General features: G+C 36.4%; 1 protein-coding gene and 1 non-coding gene across 3 annotated transcripts in view; one reads left to right on the forward strand and one right to left on the reverse strand.

Annotated features, from left to right (window-relative positions):
• The window catches only part of LOC123307277 (DNA-directed RNA polymerases I, II, and III subunit RPABC3-like), a 131,720-nt gene that overhangs the window by 97,222 nt on the left and 18,295 nt on the right, over positions 1-16,203 (reverse strand). The gene's annotated exons all lie outside the window — the stretch shown is intronic.
• On the forward strand, positions 7,587-7,660 carry Trnaa-agc. The gene has a single exon. It is a non-coding gene; the product is annotated as a tRNA-Ala (tRNA).

A 16,203-nucleotide genomic window follows, 5' to 3' on the forward strand; every position in this document is an offset into this window, starting at 1 on the left:
CCAAAAATTAGACCTGTATATGGGGGGAATTGTCTAAGACAGCCTGTCAGAATAGTAAAAAAACGATCATTGTACATACTCGAATGTGTTAGATTAAGATATATGTGGTTAATTACATGTTGAAAAGTATATATTCTCTCAATCTGACAATTTAGGCGTGTCGAAAATGTGTGGGAGGGCGACATACTTGCGAAAAAATCCTTGTACATTCCCGATTGCGGTGGCTTTTTTCTTATATTGAAGCGAATGATTCACGAATAACGGAAGAAATATAATCTGACAGTTTCAGCTAGCCGAAACATAAAAAATTTGCCATAAAAATCACAAAAATCAGTTTTTTTTAAAATTATCTCCCCTCCTTTATTTTTTATTTCTCTTCAACAATATAAATTCAAATGTCAATATATTGACATTAATTGTCAATACATAGAAACAGAGACTGCATAGAAACGTTGATTCATTTAATTTTGGAATTACCGGATGACAATTCCTTCTTCAGTAGATTGATCCAAATATGATCTGTTCCTACCGAACAATTTGCCAAATTATTATCTTGATCTAATAGAATACACGTAGACTCTTTAATCTTTCTATTAGATCAAGATAATAATTTGGCAAATTGTTCGGTAGGAACAGATCATATTTGGATCAATCTACTGAAGAAGGAATTGTCATCCGGTAATTTCAAAATTAAATGAATCAACGTTTCTATGCAGTCTCTGTTTCTATGTATTGACAATTAATGTCAAACAAAAGCCACAATTCAGAAGATTTTCGAAAATAGATTTTTCGTCTGATGAAGGAGTCTGATATAGACTCCGAAACGTTACCACTTGAAATTATAATTTCAACGTTATTTATTTTCAGTTCATTGTCAGGCAACAATTTTTTCTAGTTAATTTGCTCCTGACAAATTAGTGCAAGAATTTACGCAGGAGCAAATCGTCGATTTCATTTTTAATTGATTTTGTTTCAGAGATTGGGAGTGAAAACCCTAAAAAGTTTATTAAGAAATGCAGAATCCTCCCAGAATAAATTTCATTCGATGTCGTTTGCACTGTTTCAATAAACAAAGATTGAATTCTTAAACCATCTACGCTTGAACGTGCTTCAAGAGTTCAATCTTTGTTTGGTGAAATGTTGCCTAGGTACAACCATTAGGAACTTACAAATTTCGACTTGATATTTCCTAGCCGTTTTATGTTTTATGTTAGCTTTGAATATAACTTCAAAAACTACAAACAAGAACATTTTATCTCTATTCCATTCTTTCGCTAGATACAGAAACGATCTCAACTGTCCTCTGATCGAATTGCCTTAGTATTTCGCGATGTCATAACTCGAACAAGCAGAGCGCTCTCGGCGAACACATAGTCTGAATCTCCTCCGGTGGACCTTGAACTTATGCTTCGATAATTGGGCGCGAAGTAACCGGACCCCATTACATAAGTCCATTATCCTTCGCCTCAAGGTAGACGCACGATAGATTTTTAATAACCAACCGGTATATTACGTATATTTCGGCCGACAAGTGGAACTGTTTCGCAACAATCCAAAATACTGCAAAACTTACAGATTGGTTTATGATTTCCGAAGCAAATACCTATACTGGCTCCACGAAAGTTGAGGAAGGTCAGAAATTTAAAAATTTTCAAATTTTTTCAATTTGAGGAAACTTAGTTTTCACTGACTTAACTCAATTATCCTTATGATGTCGGAAATCATAAGCGCGATTAAAAATATGAAAAATGATAAGTCACCTGGTCTAGATGGCATTCCAGCGGAGATATTCAAAGCCTTGGATGAAGACATTGTCAATAGTCTCCTAACACTATTCCGCAAGATCTGGGAAAAGGGAGATGTGCCACAAGACTTCAGAGACGCTTCAGTTATCAACCTCTATAAGAACAAAGGCGATACGTCGAATTGCAACAATTACAGGGGCATATCGTTGCTTAGTGTGGCGGTAAAATTCTCTCGAAGATTATGGCTAATCGTCTGGTTCCACTCTTAGAAAAGCTATTACCTGAATCCCAGTGCGGCTTTCGACCAAATCGAGGTACGGTGGACCTAATTTTTACACTGCGACAGCTACGAGAGAAGGCCCGTGAACAACAATCAAGGATTTATACAGCTTTCATCGATTTAAGTAAGGCATTCGACTCAGTGAATCGGACCGCGCTATGGAAAATCATGGATCGTCTTGGAGTACCCGAAAAATTCTTAGCAGTGTGTAAAAGCCTTCATACCAACAACACCGCTAGAATACAGCATAATGGCTCTACAACCGACCATTTCTCAACCAACTCCGGAATAAAACAAGGCTGCGTATTAGCGCCTTTACTGTTCAATATTTTCGCCATAGCTGTATCGATAATTGCTGATATGAGTATGCCCGTAAAAGGTGTTGGGATAAGATTCAGATTTGATGGGGGCCTGTTTAACCTGAAGCGCCTCAGAGCAAAAACCAGTACCAAGTTCATTACTGAACTTCAATATGCAGACGACTGTTCACTCATCGCTAGCAGCTCGGAGGATCTACAGATAATGTTGGACACCTATAAACATATATACGAAGCTTTAGGCCTTAGACTCAATATCGACAAGACCAAAATCCTGGTAAGTCCGCCAGAAAGCCTTCAAACAGATATCAGCCTGGAGAATGAAACTTTAGAACAGGTCGAGCAGTTCAAATACTTGGGAAGTTTCATAAATACCAGGGCTATTCTAGACACGGAAATACAAAACCGTATCAATTCGGCATCACGGGCATTCTGGAAGCTAAAGGAAAGAGTGTTTCAAAATCAAGACCTCAATCTGAAGACCAAGACAGCTGTTTACAAAGCAGTGGTCCTCCCAACGCTCCTTTACGGAAGCGAAAGCTGGACACCCTACAGGCGACATATTAAATAGCTTGAACAAACGCAACAACGTCATCTAAGACAGATAATGCACATCAGATGGTTCCACAAAGTTTCGAATGCAGAAGTCTTGCAACGGGCGAGTTGTACAACAATTGAGACTCAAGTAACGAGGGCCCGACTCAGATGGAGCGGCCACATTCTGAGGATGCAAGACACAAGACTCCCCAAAATAGCTCAGTATGGCGAATTCACTGAGGGAGCCCGGAAACCAGGAGGCCAGTATAAGCGGTTTAAGGATACACTACATCAATCCCTAAAATTAGTTAATGCCAATCATAACTGGGAACAACTAGCGTCAGACAGGTCACAGTGGAGGTCTTTGGTACACAGTTATAATGGAGAATCGAGAAGGATACAGCGGCGGCCAGATCTGGTTGGTGACTATCCATGCCCTGATTGTGGAAGGATCTGCAGGTCACGGTTGGGTCTCTTCAGTCACAAGAGGTCACACAGTCGTAACTAGCCCTAAGAAATTACAAGTCTGTTTGCAATTTTTTTTTTCTTCTTCTTTTTGTAGATTTATTCCCGGTAACGGGATACAGCAATGAATGAAATGAATTATGATCATTACTTCATGAGTTGAATGGAAAATTTACCTCTTTTGAAGCTTGCACTCCAATTTTACACGGTCGCATACGAAGCACATTGATCACCAAGGGTATTAAGCATATCTTCGTAAATCCGCTTACCTCTTAACCCTTTTAAATACAGGTACTTGATGATGGCTCGATACTCCAATTTTTCGATTTTCACAATTACGGTGGACATCTTCTTTATTTTAATTTATTGCGTAAGTCTGGTTTAATTTTTTTACCTCAAACTTTACAATGACACTTCTTATGAGTTATTGTTCGTTGCTATGGTAACGCAAAAAAAATGCATTAAACTGGTCTAGGCTAACTAGACATCAATACATCCTCGTAAAGCTTATGGAGTAAGTATAGCCAGGAATCAGATGTCAGAATTGAGTGGATCTAGCTGAAAATGAATATTTTTTGAGAGAACATTTACTCAGAGCCGTTCAATACAGTAACGATTCTCGGTATAGAACAAAGTCATTTTGAGCATATTTAGGTATGACCTGATTTCCACGTCATCCAGGCAGACTTAATCAATAACCATTTCATTTTGATTGAATGATTCATTTGGGTGGATGCCAATACAAATAGAATAGACGAGAAACAATAGGCAATTACTGAAAATACACTTTCATCATTATTCCAGGAAAAAAGTAATAATCAAAAAGGAATTGGATATTTCGCTGTATCCCTACCTTGAAACCGACAGAGTAACAAATTTTGAATTATGGAATGACTATCTCAAATTTGATATAGAGGGGGATATTTCTGAATTTCAAAGCAATTCCAAGAATTATCTAAATTAACCACGATTCTCCTTTGAACTCTCAGGTAAGAAGCCCCTAATGAATAGAACTTGACGTTTTACTAGAGTGCTTCTATACTCTTGTGATACATTCTCATTTCTTCATCTATATTTGGAGAAATGTATAGAACCTGGGGGACCGAATCTGATTCATACTCCATTCTGGGAAATTCCGATGAATCATACAACGCCTGGAACATAAACATGAAGAAGGGAAACAGCTCGGAGTCTCAGAAATATAGACTGGAAATAAGATGGATAAAATCTCCTGTTTATATGCATTTCATGCTACTTTTCAGACTCAATATTCGATATTGTGGAAAGGAAATTACTGAAGCTAAGTCAAGAGATTTTGGGCGGTTGTTTGAATTCATAACCGGAGCGATCACCCATTCGGATACTGAAAGCTCCCAACGCTGCTCGGCCTCCATAAAAATTATTTTAAAACATATTCAATGTTTGGCTATTAAATAATATTTGATAGGTATAACGATACCAAGTACAAAGTCATGAATCACTTAATGTGATGGTCAACGTTTCGCAAAATTTATTTTTCCATCATCAGGGCTCCAGGTCAATGAGAAGAATGAAAGAAATAAATTCACAACCAAGATGTGAATAAAACTTTCAATCAATTGAAACTATGGAAAGTAAAATAATTAGAAACAGAAATATAAACATACACATATACAGGGTGAGTCTTTGACTCGTACAAATATTTTAACAGTAGATTCTTGCGGTCACACAAAACATTTTTTTTCTTTACCGTTTTTTTTCCGAATCGACTCGGATTAAAAGATACAGGCTGTTGAAAAACCATAAAAAAATTCAATTTTTACTGTTATCTCACAAACAGTTTTATCGAATGAAATGATTCTCGGAATATAATTTTTCATTTATTTGATGAATTTTTTTCGAACACAAGATAACACACACATCTTCCAGTTTTCTCATCAAAACCATTGCGCACTATAAAAATACCCAACTCTTGAAACTAAGTTGGACGCTATTTTATGAATATTTGAATGTTTTGTAAAATGAAAATATTCTTCATATTTTCTCGTATAATGCGGCATTTTCGATATTTGATGATAAATAAAAAGTTCTGTGAAATTTGAAAAATTGGATAGTTCGGCCGAATACAACTCTGTTTAAAAGATACACAGATGTGTGGTGTCACATATGTATCTAGTTATTTTGAAGATGTTTGTTTTTTCATCAGTGCCGAATTGAAAAAAAAAAGGTGAAAGAAAGAAGTGTTTTTTTGACCTCAAAAATCTACTGTCAAAATGTTTGTACGAGTGAGAGACTCACCCTGTATTATCCATGGGGTGAGTTCTTCATATTTCAATTCTTTGGGAAAAATGAATACCTGAATTTATTTGATGCATGTTGTCATTCCTTCGTTTTTTTGGGATGCATATGTCAGATCATTGTTGGATTACCCCTTCTGACTGCCTTGATCTTGATGCCATGATACATTCGTTGAATTTTATAGTATATTATCATGTTATCCTTCTGTTTTTTCTTTGATATCCTAACCCATGAAAGCACAACTGTAATTGAAGTAGGTATTTCAAGATAAATCCCTTTTTATATATGTATATGTTTATACTATTGTTTCTAATGATTCTACTTTTCATAGTTTTGATTGAGTGAATGTTATATTTACATCGAGGTTGTGAATTTATGATTCTCCTTTTTTTTTATTTCCGCGTTTTTCTAAAGCCCTGATGATGCAAAAATAAATTTGCGAAACGTTGGCTATCACATAAACTGTTATCTTATTTCACGTTCCCTAAGTCAATAAAACTTGTCTCTGAATCGTAAACAATGTTGGTCTAGCCATATATTTATGTTTTGTTTCGTTAATGAACGTTGGTAGAAATTCCGTGTGTTATAGCTCAGCCATCTTAAATATTTCATAGGGGCAATTTTTGGTGAAATGACTTATTTGGATTACTCCTACCTTCTGTCGAAAAAAAGTCTGAGCTTCGAAAATACCCTGTGTAATTACAATGATAGTTTTAGTGACGTTTTAGTGATAGTTTTAACGGCGACAGGTATACTCCATTCACTTTTATTTTAGCAGTCGGTTGGCCATGGAAATTTGACACATTTCACTCTGTATAGTACGGAAATGTGGGGTTATGACGCTTGTCAAAACATTTTTGGGTTTTAAATCAACGCTATGTTGCCCGTTCTACGTAAAAGTTTCTGTTATTACGTACTTTATCACAATGTCGAATCTCTTCGGAAAATATGTTACGAACATAATTGAAGTTTATACAAACTGATTGAAGGCATACCAAATCCAGTTATTTGCATGGAAAATACAAGAGATCAGTATAATATCATAAAATGCACTAGCTTGAGGAGAGTTAATGTTCGTTATCTTCTTTGGCTAAAGTTTGAATACGTTACATCAGCTGTAGATTTCAAAATATTAACCCGAAGCTGAAATGCATATGATGCAGTGGTTGAGAATGGGTATCTCCCAAAGGAATTAACAGTTAATTACAAGAATGTTAAATTCTTCAACAAAAATTATCTTGCATCAATATAAGTAAAAGAAATTAGAAGTTTCAAGTCAAGATGAACTTCACCTTTCAACAAAAATTTCACATGAATAAACAAAATTAACAGAACAACTGGCGCGTATTTGTGGCAGTTCATCTTAATACATTGAGATAATAATAATAATTAGGTATTAATTGGTATCTTAAGACATTTACAATGTATAGGACAAGTCAAATAAAAAATAGAAAAATCAATTTTCGGGAACTTATTCTACGATGACATTCATCGAAAATCCTGTAGTAAACTTTTCGCATTAATTCACTCAAACATAAAATTCTCAAATGCCACACTTTTTTGGGTCTCCCAATAGAAGGAAATTCTTTGTCGTCCTCTTCATTCACAATCTTTCTGATTGTGGAAATATTCAGCTGAAATATAAGTCGCTTAGATTCAGATGAAACATTATATAAATTCTCCTACATTGAATATGTTCGCTACCGTCTGACGTATTGTGGATTTAAGAATATCAGGGTATAACTATTTGAATGAGCGGACGTGAATTCTAAATAGCACTTCCTGAAACCCTGATGTCTCTTTTTTCAATCACTTTCGGCATTTTCGTAACATTAATTGATATAAGTTGTGGCAACGGCGTTATGACATTAACGACATTTCATGAGTGCCAACCTTACTACGTTCTAGTTACAAAAACTTGAGAAAATTATTTCATGGCCAACCGACTGCTAAAATAAATGTGAATGCAGTATAGCTCAGTGGTAGAGCACCTGACCAGCAATCAGGGGGTCGTAGGTTCGAGTCCTGCTCTTTTTCAGAATTCAATTCTTGTCTGCATGCTGTCAAAACTTCCATCATGCCCTGTATAATGTTTCTTCCTGCATTGGCAACAGTATATTTCACTGGCGACAGAGCCAACATTTTTTGCAGAACTCTTCCTGCTGAGATACTTATATCTTGGGAATCCAATACTTTTTATATAAGAATAGCACAGTGAGTGAATATCATTTAACCAAACCCATAAAAGCTGCTATTCATAATGTTAAGTCAAAGTGATCAGTATCGTCTATCCCTGATCGAATACAGGCTGGTTTTTTGTTTTTATGTTATAATTAACATCATTTCACGTCATTTCTTGTCGTAACTTGTTTTTGTTTCACAATAATTAGGGGGACAGGAAAATATAGTGTTTCGATATGACCACCTTTTTGTACTAATAAATGTAATTAATTATGTATGATATTATGATAATAAAATACATATTATTATTTCTGATAAATAAATCACTTTATCTGATCATTTACTTTGGGTTTGACTCATTTCATTGAGAAAAAAATCAAACTAAAAATCATTCTTTCTAGATGTAACACTTCTAATGTCACAGAGTATATGTAATTCGATCGATGGTCGGACACGCAACAAGGACGTACACTGAAACAAATTCACGACCCAGTAATTCAACCTTGAATAGCATGGATTCTGGGTGGAGATGGCGGTAGATTATCTTCGTTCCGTACGTTCAACGACTGGCCATCGGACGTCGACGGTCAATGGTTTTGGCGAACCCACAATACCTACGTATGACCGAGATTCGACATCTCACGGTGTGCGATTTGTCGAAGGTATGTCGGGCGATATCCCACAATTTTCGCTATGCAACAATAGAATCATTGTTTCGAGGAGAGCGTCGATCCATGGGAACGGAATCGACTTTGAAATATGCCTTCCTCTGGAATTATGTTTAGACTTCGAACTAGATGGGAAAACATATGAAGTAGACTGAAAAAAATTTAATTTCAGGTGTTCACTAACGAAGAGGTTTTCACCATTGCATGCTCCTTCTGAAGGGTGAAGATGATAGTAGAAGTATTACCCCGTATTACCCTTACTTCAACTATCTGAAAAATGTATAGTACTTTGTAGTAACGCCCAAAGGACCAAGTGGTCTTTCGGGTCTTTGGCCTAGTAGGATCTACTTTTTCCTAATGCGGCGCCTCTACCGGGGCAGAGACAAGATGAAAATGTCACAAGTCTGAAGAGACGAGTCCCTCTCGCCATAAAAAAGCAACCTTTGTGTTTCCTAGGTATGTCCCATCCTCGTCGCCACTTGTAGTGTATTTCACTGATACTTATATATTTGAGTTTCGAATAATATAATTGGAATAAGAAATCAATGGTACTCAAGTTACACTATTGAATGGTCATCTAAAAACCTGCATTAAATGTTACATATGTGTCATTCTTATCTGAGCAGCAGTTCGCAACTCTAAAAACTAGGGATGCGCCGAAGCGTCTTTTTTGCGATTCGGCCGGATACCGAATTCCTCACTGAATCAGCCGAAGCTTCGGCCGAAGCATTCACCGAATCGATGGTATTGATACTTTTTAGAAATACAGTAAATAAAAAAGCAAACACTATTAGTACCGCATATGCGTATATATTATCTATAAAAAAAAATGATAATTTCAACTTAATAATGACTTCAAACAATGCAACGTAAGATGAAATCTAAAAAAATAACAATTCGTTTAATTCTGTGCGATGATCATCGATACTGCATAGTTTTTTTAGAAATTTCCTTAAAAATTTTGTTCCAACAACCGATCCGTGCACTTTCCATGCGAATTAACAGCACAATCAGAAGGTCTCTCATGCAATCGAGTGAGTCTTGGCACGAAATTTTATCGCGTTGCTTCGGCCGAATCGGAACAACTGCTTCGGCCGAAGCCGAATAATTGAAAACTAGGCCGAAGCGGCCGAATACCGAAGCCGAATCGATGCTTCGGCGCATCCTTACTAAAAACATTCAATGCAGAAATGCCAATATATAACAGAAACCTTTCATCTATGAATTCCATCTCCTTCAATGGAAGCCTAAAGTCAAATATCTGGGAATAACCCTAGACAGCAAGCTTCTGTGAAATTACCATTTTAAAAATACTCCACCCCTAAAATACTGCGATATATGTACGTTATCATTGTGAGACCGATAGTGACCTATGGAGAAGTGGTCTGGTTTGCTGAAGCAGGGCAGACAAGCACGAGAAAAATACTCGACCAAGTGAAAAGGCTTGCCTGAGGGTCCATCACTAGAGCTATGAGAACGTGCCCAACTAATCACAAATTTTCTACATCTAGTGATAGATAGATCCTCAGACTATTAAGGGAAGGTACAGGTAACGAGACAATTAAAAGTAAACTAGTACATCTCATTAGCGAATCTGCCTAGTGATGTTACGATTAAAAATGTTAGCAATGAAAAAAACTTTAACAAGACAAGTAAGAGAGAAGAATGGAAAAAAAACACAAACCAAAATTTAAAATAGAAAGATGAAAGACAAACATGGAAAGAAACTGTCAAGGATGTGTCATAGTGATCCATTCTGATAGTAAAGTCTACGAATTCCTATCTCTTCGACTCAAAGCTGATATGGAAGTGCCTAAGGAAACTAAATGGAAGAGGCAAGAACAACAAGGTCTCTTTGGTCACTCTGGAATCAAAGGACATTGGGGGACCACGACACACGCCAGAAAAGAAGCACAAACGCCACTTACTGGCACAGAGCATTTCTGTATTAATGGAAAATCCAGCTAAAAAAAGAGTTTCTGGAGTAGGAAGAATCCAAAAGGGACACCTCCAGTAATGGATCATTCATAAAAACTTCTTTCGGGATTTTTAAGCTGCAAGATCCAAGAAGTATTTGCATCACCCCTTCACTGGCTTCCCCACAGGACATGGTGAGGAACATAGGAGGCATATTATGAGAATAGGAATTGTCATGAACTGACGACTGTAGATTATGAGTAGATTATGTGCAACCTTTACAAGGTTGCAGAATGCATCGCTATTGGAACGTCTGGGACGAGGGACGAGGGCTTCCTTGAAGCCCTCTCAGATATTAGAGTATATAGAAGCTCTGGAGGTGGGTGGCGAGCTATAGATAGCAGTGGCATGTAACCCTCTACCAAACTATAAACTATTCCTAGGTATGTTGTCCTTAAATCAAGTTTACTACAGGTGAACAACGTATGTTCAACAATTTCATCAGTGCTCCTACACCAAAGGCATTAAGAACAACCAGTAAGATGTATGTTTTTATTTAAAAGGTGACCACTCTGCTGTCCGGATTGAGCTGTTTCCTGTTAGTAGTCCCTAGTCTAATCACTCTAGTCTTCTGCTGAAGTTTCATTGTCACAATTTGAATTTGAATCGAACATAATAGATAGTTTAATCTCAAAATTCAAAAACAAGTTAGAAATACATCAGCTAGAGAGTTAACCATATGATCCTCTAGAGGTCAGTTTTTATTTTCCTTCAATTAGTTTTGATTAATTAGTTGTTTTCCTAATTTTTACCCCAACTTCCGACATAACTTCAGTAGTCAATAATTTCATCTAATCCAGATTGGTTAATTTATAATTCAATTTTAATAATTTCACCACCTGAAATAGAAGAACCTTTCTATGTCATTGAGAATTTTGTCAGGTTTCTATGACATAACCTTAATATTTGATTAGCATTAGAGGTAATAATCCGACTCGTAGTAGTGTTTCGAATGTCTTGGTTTATTATTAGATAAAACTTGTTTCATTCATGCGGGTGAAATAATGAAAATATTGGCGTTACAAAATGAGATTGCAGCGCTAGGGTGAGCACTTACGGAACTATGATATGGCTGTTGTTGTTATAACCTGAAAAGCTAATCGTTTTTTGAGTGTTGAGTTGGATTCGTATTTTATTGTTTAAATAGACTAAAAGTGAACACAGGGACTTTTTGCTTAGTGAATTTAAAACTGGGTATTTGAGCTCTCGAATCTAGGTGCTCCTTGTTGCTCGATATCTATGGTCGCAGCCATATTTGAGTCACCCTGGTTTCCAACGTGGGCTTATCGCTTATTTTGCAACGCAAATAGGTAGTAATTTGAAAATCTTGTGTTTCAATTAATTCGATGGGATTGAATGACAGCTCTGTAACAGTAAGGAAAAATTGATGATTTTCTTAATGAAAACTGATTGTTGGGCTCTTTGAATTGGTGCCTCTATTTCGTTAAGTTTCAGTGATATCGGAAAACAAATCACACATTCTAGAATCACTTTTTTATGTATGTACCTATGTCATTTCGGATATTTGAGGAAATAATGAGAATTTCCATGACTACTTCATATTTGCCTTTACTAATACCAGCGTCTTTACTTGTGAAGGTGTTTGAGAAGTGGTACTGGTATATGTATTATTCACTAGTTGACAAGGTTTCGGAACATATTAATTTGAATTCAGGCTAACAAAATATCCGGAAAGTGATGCTTTCCTAATTGAAAAATATTTTCAATTCACCTTTTCAAATATCTTTATTGAAAAAGATCTTCGAGATCTCTTATAACCTAACACAATATTGAAGCATAAAGTTCTATACGCATCTTCAAAAACTCAACCCAACTAGTTTTTGAGTTCTTTTTTCTGTATGAACACAACGTTTATTATATATTTCAATTAGAAAAAATATGGGACTGGAATATTAAAAAAAACAAAGGGTTCATATTTAAAAAAAATAAGTCACTACTTTATCATTGAAGTGGCAGACTAAAAAAATTTTAGACTAGGTACGCCACTCAGTTCTAAATAAAAAAAGTCTCTAGAATGTAACATTTGTTTTTCGACATCACCGAAACTTCACGAAATAGAGGCACCAATTCAAAGAGCCGAGAAATGAATTTTTACTTGTAACTTGAAAACGAAAGAAGATAAAGGTATACGGTTTGGGCCATTATTCATCTTTTGAAAATTGAGGTCGGAAACGTGCCATCCATTTTTCCCTTGCTTTTACAGTTACAAAGCTACCATTCAATCCCATCGGATTTTGTCCACCCTGTACATTCCCGTCCTAAACATCAAACAGTGTTATAATAATGTAATATGTACCGTAAAAGTAATCCAATACTTTCATTTCATAGAATTCTTAGTAGGCAGTATCGTTACCCTAGTTTCTATTTAAGTTTTGTTATTATTCATTTCCCGATCTGAAAAAGTTATTTGGTATATTGAGTACGTCATTGTTAATCTGATGCCACTTCGAGTTTCTGACTTTTAAAACCGATTTCACGTAAGTATGGATTCAAGATAATTTTTCCAATTTTTTTAATATTTCCAATGACATGTTTTTACTTTAGGTTAAAATTTATTAAAAGTTGGAAGTGTGAATGATGAATTATTCTACACATAATGACAAAATTGATGGAAAAGATTTTTTTTGAAAAAAGCCCCCGTAGCAGAGATATTCAAAAAAATGTGACCTTCTGTTTTCACCATTTAGTTCACGAGAACCCCAATAACTCACACACCGCTGAGCTTTTCCCAAGGTATGGCACAGCGCGAATTAAGTATCTAACGATGCAAAGATTAAATAGGGGTGCAATTTGAAATAAGTACTAGGCTATTTCCGGCATAACCGGAAGTTACGGAGGACTGAAAATATTTATCGAGAACCCTATAACCTACATCATGAAAATTTTCAGCACAAAATTGTGGTAAGTTTCCTATTGTATACGTCTAATGAGCCATCCCGATAAATCACCCTGTATATCAAGACGTCGATATTGATTATCCACTATTGTCAATAAACAAAACGATGGGCATCTTCAGCAGGTCCATGGAGAGATGAGAAATCAGACAGATACTACCAAGCAATAGATTGTATACTACACTATTTATTTTAATAGTCGGTTGGCCTTGAAATAATTTTCTCAAGTTTTTGTAACTAGAACGGAGTAAGGTTGGCACTCACGAAATGTCTTTAATGTCATAACGCCGTTGCCACAACTAGTATCAATTTTTATTACGAAAATGCCGAAAGTGATTGAAAAAAGAGACAGGGTTTCAGGAAGTGCTATTTAGAATTCGGTTCCGCTCATTCAAATAGTTATACCCTGATATTCTAAAATTCAGAATACTTCAGACAGTAGCGAACATATTCAATGTAAGAGAATTTATATAATGTTTCATCTGAATCTAAACGACTTATATTTCAGCTAAATATTTCCACAATCAGAAAGATTGTGAATGAAGAGAATGACAAAGAATTTCCTTCTATTGGGAGACCCAAAAAAGTGGTGGCATTTGAGAATTTTGAGTTTGAGTGAAATCATGCGAAAAGTTTACTGCAGGATTTTCAATGAATGACATCGTAAAATAAGTTCCCGCAAATTGATTTTTCTATTTTTCATTTGTCTTGTTTTATACATTGTGAATGTCTTAAGGTACCAATAAATATCTAATTATTATTATTATATCTATTATTAAGATGAACAGCCACAAATACGCGCTAGTTGTTCTGCTACTTGTTTATTGATGTGAAATTTTTGTTCAAAGGTGAAGTTCATCCTGATCGAAACTTGCTTTAATTCCTTTTACTTATATTGATGCAAGATGATTTTTGTTGAAAAATTTAACATCTTTGTAATCATGTATCTGTTAATTCCTTCGGAAGATACCCATTCCCAACCACTGCATCATATGCATTTCATCTTCGGGTTACTATTTTTGAAATCTACAACTGATGTAACGTATCCAAACTTTAGCCAAAGAAGATAACGAACATTAACTCTCCTCAAGCTAGTGCATATTATGATATTATACTGATCTCTTGTATTTTCCATGCAAATAACTGGATTTGGTATGCCTTCAATCAGTTTGTATAAACTGCAATTATATTCGTCACATATTTTCCGAAGAGATTCGACATTGTGATAAAATAGGTAATAACATAAACTTTTGGGTAGAACGGGCAACATTTGATTTAAAATCCAAAAATGTTTTGACAACCGTCATAACCCCACATTTTCGTACTATACAGAGTGAAATGTGTCAAATTTCCATGGCCAACCGACTGCTAAAATAAAAGTGAACACAGTATAGTAGGCTATTTCCGGCATAACCGGAAGTTACGGAGGTCTGAAAATATATATCGAGAACTCTATAACCTACATCATGAAAATTTTCAGCACAAAATTGTGGTAAGTTTCCTATTGTATACGTCTAATGAGCCATCCCGATAAATCACCCTGTATAACAAGACGTCGATATTGATTATCCACTATTGTCAATAAACAAAACAATGGGCATCTTCAGCAGGTCCATGGAGAGATGAGAAATCAGACCGATACTACCAGAAGTGGTAAATAAAACGCTCAACTCAAGCAATAGATTCTGTATTCAGAAATGGAGTCAGTAGACCTATTGTGATGTGATTCGTGTTAGATACATCAATTCCATCGATGGTGAAAATTCAAGTCAATTTCGAAACGAACTCGAACCAAAAACAACGAAAAATATTCCACCATCCACCCTCAATCCAATCTGGCAGGATATGGGAGAATACAGGTGTTTTAGGGTGAACACGTATCTAATGCGACATAAAAAATGGCTGCTTGACATTTGAAAATAGGTTCGGTAAACAAATGGGACGAAAGATGACAGATGACAATGAAAACAAGAATATTGGTCAATGGCAGCGTTTCCTCGGGATCAGCTGAGGAAGACGACCAGCTGTTTGAAAATTCACCGGACATTTTCCAACGGCGTATGGAGGTATTGGGATTTTCCAATAGTTACACCTAGAAATAAGACAATATGTACGAATTATATTCGAATCTGATACGCCCACGTGAAATAGACCGATAGAAAGACAAGGAACAAGGTATATTCCCATCCGATCGAAAAACAATACGAACAAGGAAGATTACCTTGGAAAATCGCTAATCTATATATTGTTTCGAAGGATGATGTGGAACGACCTGTTGTCGACCAGAAAATTATCGATGTAAGCCGTCCCCAGTTTCCGTTAATTGGCGATAGAAATTGGCAAACATGGTAAATACGCCTAGAGAAATAGTAAACTTGGGACTCACCTTGACACTGACATTAACAACACGCGAACATGCACGTCCTCGGTCAAGTTCTCCCATGTCGTCGCCTCCATCGCTTCCAGTGGTGCACGGATCCCTCCAACAACCCCCCAAAAACGGGAAATTCAGTTGAGAAAACACTTTAGTAGAATCACAGCTCTAACTTGACGTTACGAACAGATGGAAGAAAATGTTAGCCGATGACGGTAATTCGGCAGCATGACGAGGAGGCGCGTTGGGGGGAAGGAGGCGCGGGGGGGCCCCGGGCATTTCGAATGCGCAATTTCCCCACCACCGACGGCGGAGACTCTGCCACCGCCACCGTGGCGTTTTGGTGTATCGTGGTCGGAGAGAAGAAGGACGTTGGGTCTGCGAATTCAGGATCCTCTCGCGGAGTGAAAAATCCATAAATGTGTTGGGAGACGTGTTACGCAACAATGTAATCGTTGATGGCATCA

This window comes from Coccinella septempunctata, chromosome 2, assembly GCF_907165205.1.
Source record: "Coccinella septempunctata chromosome 2, icCocSept1.1, whole genome shotgun sequence".
NCBI lineage: Eukaryota > Metazoa > Arthropoda > Insecta > Coleoptera > Coccinellidae > Coccinella > Coccinella septempunctata.